The sequence below is a fragment of the Salvelinus sp. IW2-2015 genome, linkage group LG25 (genome assembly GCF_002910315.2).
Source record: "Salvelinus sp. IW2-2015 linkage group LG25, ASM291031v2, whole genome shotgun sequence".
In the NCBI taxonomy this organism is placed as follows: domain Eukaryota; kingdom Metazoa; phylum Chordata; class Actinopteri; order Salmoniformes; family Salmonidae; genus Salvelinus; species Salvelinus sp. IW2-2015.
In genome coordinates, this window is record NC_036865.1 from 6,773,094 (window position 1) to 6,778,977 (window position 5,884).

Here is a 5,884-nt window from a genome sequence, read left to right on the forward strand (position 1 = left end):
ACACACACACACACACACACACACACACACACACACAAACTCACTGACTCTACTCCCCCTTCTTGCTCCTTGATGCAAGGCCATACATGCTATCAGCTAGGCCTACAGGGCAAACTCAGCCACAGACCTGCCCCAGGGCAAACAGTGAATCGGAAGCTCAGAGTGTGCCCACGCTTAACACTCACTGACTCTACTCCCCCTTCTTGCTCCTTGATGCAAGGCCATACATGCTATCAGCTAGGCCTACAGGGCAAACTCAGCCACAGACCTGCCCCAGGGCAAACAGTGAATCGGAAGCTCAGAGTGTGCCCACGCTTAACACTGGCTCCGTCCTCAGGTCCACAATGGATTATGGGCCATCTCTGATAACCGGCAGACAGAAGATGTTTACACCGAGAGGTCCAACAAACAATTACTCCCGTATATGTTTTTCAAGCAAAACACAACTCGGTTGTGTTGATGTCAAGGGAAGAGCAATAGGAGAGAGTCAGTCTGTCCGTATGAGCTCTGTTGCCATGTAATCAGATCACTCAAATTAATGTCAAGCTAAAGTGCCATGAAAATTAATATCTCTCAGCTGTAAAAATGAACAGGACACTTTTTCGAGCCAAATCTTAGGTAAATGCGAGTCAGAGAAAATGAATCCTTGTGTTTGTTCGCGTGTTTATTTGTTTGTGTGTGCGCGCAAGCATGTGTTTCTGAAAGACTACTGTCACGCACTGTCTAGTGATAAGTAACATCATTTGCTCACACTAAGCATAATGAGAACATGGGAATTCCTTTTTAGAAGTTCTTTCGAGCAATTGTTAGGCTCTAGCACAATTTAATATGACGACTCCACATCAAAAAGACATAATTCTCTCAAAATGATTGTCATGTTTGAAGCTTAAATGGCCCATCTCTCTTGAGCATTATAGTTCTGTTCAGTGGTGTGTTGTTAGCATTACTCACTCACATAGTGAGAGAAATTTAAACAGACTACATGGTTGCTATGCCAACGAGCTGCTTCCCCCAGACAAGGTTTGGATTGAGAGCAGATTGGAGTGAGGCAGGAAACACAACAGGCTCTGTGGAGACAGAACACTGTGACTGCTATGTCTTGGAAACAGATTTCTCTTCTTACACAGTCTTACCCAATTCTGAACTGTCTTCCACTATTTTTCTTTCACTTTTGAGAGAAATACACTATGAACCAATCTCTCCACATATTGAAATATGAGGCAAATATCATATTGTTGCATTAATAATATGCCATTTAGCAGACACTTTTATACAAAGGGACGTACAGTCATGCGTTCATACACTTTACGTCTGGGTGGTCCCGGGAATTGAACCCACTAACCTGGCGTTACAAGTYCCATGCTTTACCAACTTAGTTACAAAGGAGCTAAGACAAACTGTTATAAATTATTAAGAGCCTAAGTACATAGYGCTATGCTGTGGCTGGTTTGACAATCATTCCTAGTCGATAAACATTTGATTTGTTTGGTTCATCCGAAGACAAACTGTTAGAAATGAAGCCTTCTGTGGGTACATAGAATATGCTGTGCCTGTATTTATATAATTCTTCCTAGTAAATTAAACAGCTGGGGTGACAGAGCTGTTTGCCCCGGGAGCATTTCTCTTAAAGACTGCACTGCAGTACTGAGATAGATCTTAGCAGAACAAAGACATGCTTCTTGAATGTCGCAAGGAAGAAGAGGCTGTACTAGCCCTGTAAATGTTGTGATGCATTAAAACACTCCATATTCATTTTAAATCAAAGGGAGTGAAAGGCATATTGAGTGCCTGAAAGGATGACAAAGGCTGTCATCTAATAGTGAAATTTCAGATGTAAGTTATTCATTCAGTCATTAATTTCATTCCCTAAACCACTCAATACCTGTTCATTCAGTACATGATGCATTCGCTCACAATAGAGCTGAATGACTTGAGTGGCAGTCCACCTTATTAAACTGAATGACTTGCAATCCATCATTTTCGGAAACACTCTATATGAATGGTTACCATGAAGCTAGGATCCAGCCCAAAAGCCTTTTTTTTTGTGGCTCACACTCTATAAAAAAAACCCCCTAGCCACTTGGTGGGACCCCCCCCCCAACCCCAAAAACCAACCCACCTCGCCACCATTGGAAAAAAATTTAAGGGCAGGGCGCTAGTTTAATTTGCCTCCGTTTGCTACATTGGGCTTTGCAAAGTATTAAAGCACAAACTTGGATTTTCCTTTCCAAAACCAACCTACCAAATTGTTGGAAATTTTGCGGAATTTTTTCCCCAAAACTTTGTTTTGTCTTTCTTTAAATGGGTTTTTATTGTTCACTATGGGGCCCGGGGGGAATTGAAAGGGGGCCCACCCCACCGTACCATTTTTTAATCTATTGGTTTTCCTACTTATAAAAATTTTCTCTTTTTATTTGAAAACCAAAGGCCTGGGGAATGGGATTTTTTGCCAGGTAGAATTGTTTCGAAGGGTTTAATATATCACTGGATCTGGATAACTTGCTAGGGCTTTGGGCTTAGTAGCCTTAAAATTTGGAAAGTATTTTGGACGGGTTGCGGGAAACATTGAAAATATCCCCAAGAGGGTGGGGGGTTTCCCCAAAGTTTCAACGGGGCCTATGGGTAGTAATTTAAACATTTGACCGTTTTCAATTTTTAAATCTTGTGGCCCAAAAATAAATTAATCTTTGAGGTGCCTTCTGGGATTGGGGCGCCCAAACTTTTCTTTTAAAATGTAACTTTTATATTGGGCCCGGAACCCCCAACAGGGGGGGCTCTGGGGAATTTTCGGGAAAAACCCCCTTTTTTTCCTTACCCTTTTGTTAGATTTGTTTGGTTTCGTATTGGATGGTCCCATGATGGGGAACAGAAACATTTGAAAGTCAATCCCACGGGGCGGCCCCAAGTAAAAAGGAAAAGGAACAACATTTTACCCAAGAAACCCCTATTTCTTCTTTAACGCTTCCCCATATTTTTCTTTTCCAAAAACTGGGGCGGGCCCCCAATCCATCACAAGGATAAAGGCACTGAAAGGCTAGGGCTGGAAAACCTTAAAAACATTTTTTTGGAAAGCTTTGAACCCCTTTTAACTTCAAAGGAAAAATAAGAAAAAAAGGAAGGGGGGGGAAACCATTTAGTTTGTATGGAGGCGTTATTTAACGCAAAAATTATTTTAATTTTTTTATTTTCTTTTTTTTTAAACCATTTTTGTTTTGACCAAAAAAACCAAATATGGGAAACACAACCATATATTATAGACCGGGATTTTCCCCAAAGAGTTGTGTAAGGAAGTTTCTTTTTTCCGGGCCCAGGCTGGGAAAAAAAATTCTCCAATTTGCCCTCACAACCAGAAACACCACCCCAAAAGTAAGAAGAATTAGAAAATAAAAAAGGCCTAAGGGGGGGCCCCTTTAATATCCAGTCTCTTCAGTGTCCAATAAAAACCATTTGGTTTGGGGGTTAGGGGCGTTTTTTTTCCCAGAGAATCTTCAAAGGACAAAAAAAAAGAACCATTCAAGTTGGAACCAAAAAAAAAAACATAACCCAAGGGGGAACAAAAAAATAACCCCAAACTGTTTTCCCAGTTTGCCCCCCAATTGTGAAAAAAAAAAAGAAATTTTCGGGTAGAAAATGGTGGATAAAATTGAAAACTTAAAACCCCCATTGGGTGCGACCAAACAGGGTGGGCAAGGGGGAGGGGAGTCCCCTTTTTTCCCATAGGGCTCTCCGCTGAGTAGATTGGGAAAGGGGGCTTTGGGGCCTTTGTTAAAAGGGGGAAAAACTTAAAACACGGGCGCCAAAACCAGGGGCCCAGGGGAAAAAGGGCCCCCGCCGCCACAAAAAAGAAACCAAGGGGGAAAGAGGACTTTTTTAAATCAACTTTGGGCCCACTTTTCAAAAGTTGTGGGATAACCAAAGTTTTTTTGTGGGTGGGCTCCACCCAGGAGATAAAACCCCCCCAATTTCTTTCTTTTTTTTCCCTTCCATCCCCCAAAAACAAGCTTGAACAATAAAAAAAACCAAAACAGGTGGAAAAAAAACCAACCTTGTTGGGTGGAAAAAGGTGGTTTTTTCCCTCAATTTATTTTCAGAGGGGGTGGAACCTTAAAAAAAAACCGCCTTTTTTCCACCCCAACGATTTCTTTTGCAAACAATAATTCTTTTTTTGTTTGGGGGCGGTATAAAGGATTATTGAGTGCTGTTTTTTCAATCTTTGGGAACAACCATTTTTTTTAATTGTCCCCCCCAACGGGGGCCCTGACCCTTTAGAAGAGGCCCTTTTTTTTTGGGGGTTTCCTTCTTTTTTTTGCGTTTTTTTTTTGGTTTTTTTGTTTTCAGGGGGTTTTGTTGAAATTTTGGGTTGCGTGGGGGTGGGGGGGCATTTTTTTCTTATTGTGTTTCTTTTTCCTTTATTTCTATTTTGGGATTTTGTTGGTTTTTTTTTTCTATGTTGTTTTGGGGGGCCAGGGGTTTTTTTAACTGGTTCCCTCTGCCCAAGTGAATCCACAAGGTGGACCAAAAACTAGGTTTTCTATTCGTTTGTCTCTTTGTTTTCGGGAATTTGTTTTTTTCTAAACTTAGGGTGCCCAAAAAAGGGTCCCTCTTTTTTGTTCCCCCCAACCCTTTTTTTTCTGATTTGGTGTGGTGGGGTAAGTTAGAGACTTTTTTTATTTGTTTATCTTGGCCCACTATGCTATAGGTCTCCTTTTCTACTCCACTAGGCCAAACCAAAGAGCTTCAAAGACACCTGAAACAAATTGTAGACCTGCACCAGCTGGGAAGACTAATATGCAATTAGGTAAGCAGCTTGTTAATAAATCAACTGTGGAGCATTATTAGGAAATGGAAGACATACCAAGACCAAACTTTGATTAGATCTCCGCATCGAGTCTGGTGAGTCTCCTACGCAATTTGGTATTCTTCACCCCGTGGCAGGCTTCAAATTTATTCGAGCAAGAGACAAGTCAATAAAATCCCAGCAACCACACGGCGGGACCATACGTTTAATGACCTCTAGTAGCAATTAACTTGGTACACAAAAAACAAATAAAGAGCCTTACCATTCACGCTAACACACCACTGCCCGCCCAGCGACTCAAATCCTGCATGCCAGTACGTGTCCCGCCCTGCTACAGCCCGTAGATACATGTGTTCCACCGTCTGAAGTTCTAGAGGTCATTGGATGGATCCAGAAGAGAAAGTGGAGGAATTATATAGTCAGATAAACCAATATAGAACTTCTGTAAAAACTAAACCGTCTGTTTGGAGACAAATGCTGAGCTTGCCATCAAAAAACACCATTACCTACGTAAGCGATGGGGTGAAACACTCCATTCTTATGAGGCTGTTTCTGCAAAGGACCAGGTACGACTCTCTTATATCCTGTAAGTATCAAGAATGAAGCTTCCGGGGCCATGTTATCGATGAGACTTATGAGTGAAAACCCTCCTCCATCAGACGAGCATTGAAGATGTAGAACATGGCTGGGTCTTCAGCATACAAATAACCCAATACACACCGGCCCGGCACCGCAACGAATGGCTCTAAGAAGCATTCAAGGTCGCAGTAGCCTAAGACCAGTCTCCAGATCTCAAACCCCATAGAAAATCCCCTTTGAAGGGCCACTGAAATCCGATGTTCCATCAACAGCCAAAACAATTCACGCTTCTAGAGGAGATCTGCATGAGGAATGGGGCCAAAATCACAGCAACAGTGTAAGTGAATAACTTGTGTAAACTTACAGAAAAACGTTTGACTCTGTCATACCAACAAAAAGCGAGGAATAACAAAATGAAAAACTTTTACTTGACCAAATACTTATTCCCCATAATTTGCAAATAAATCACTAAAAAAATCCCACAATGTATTTATCTGGGAGAAAAAA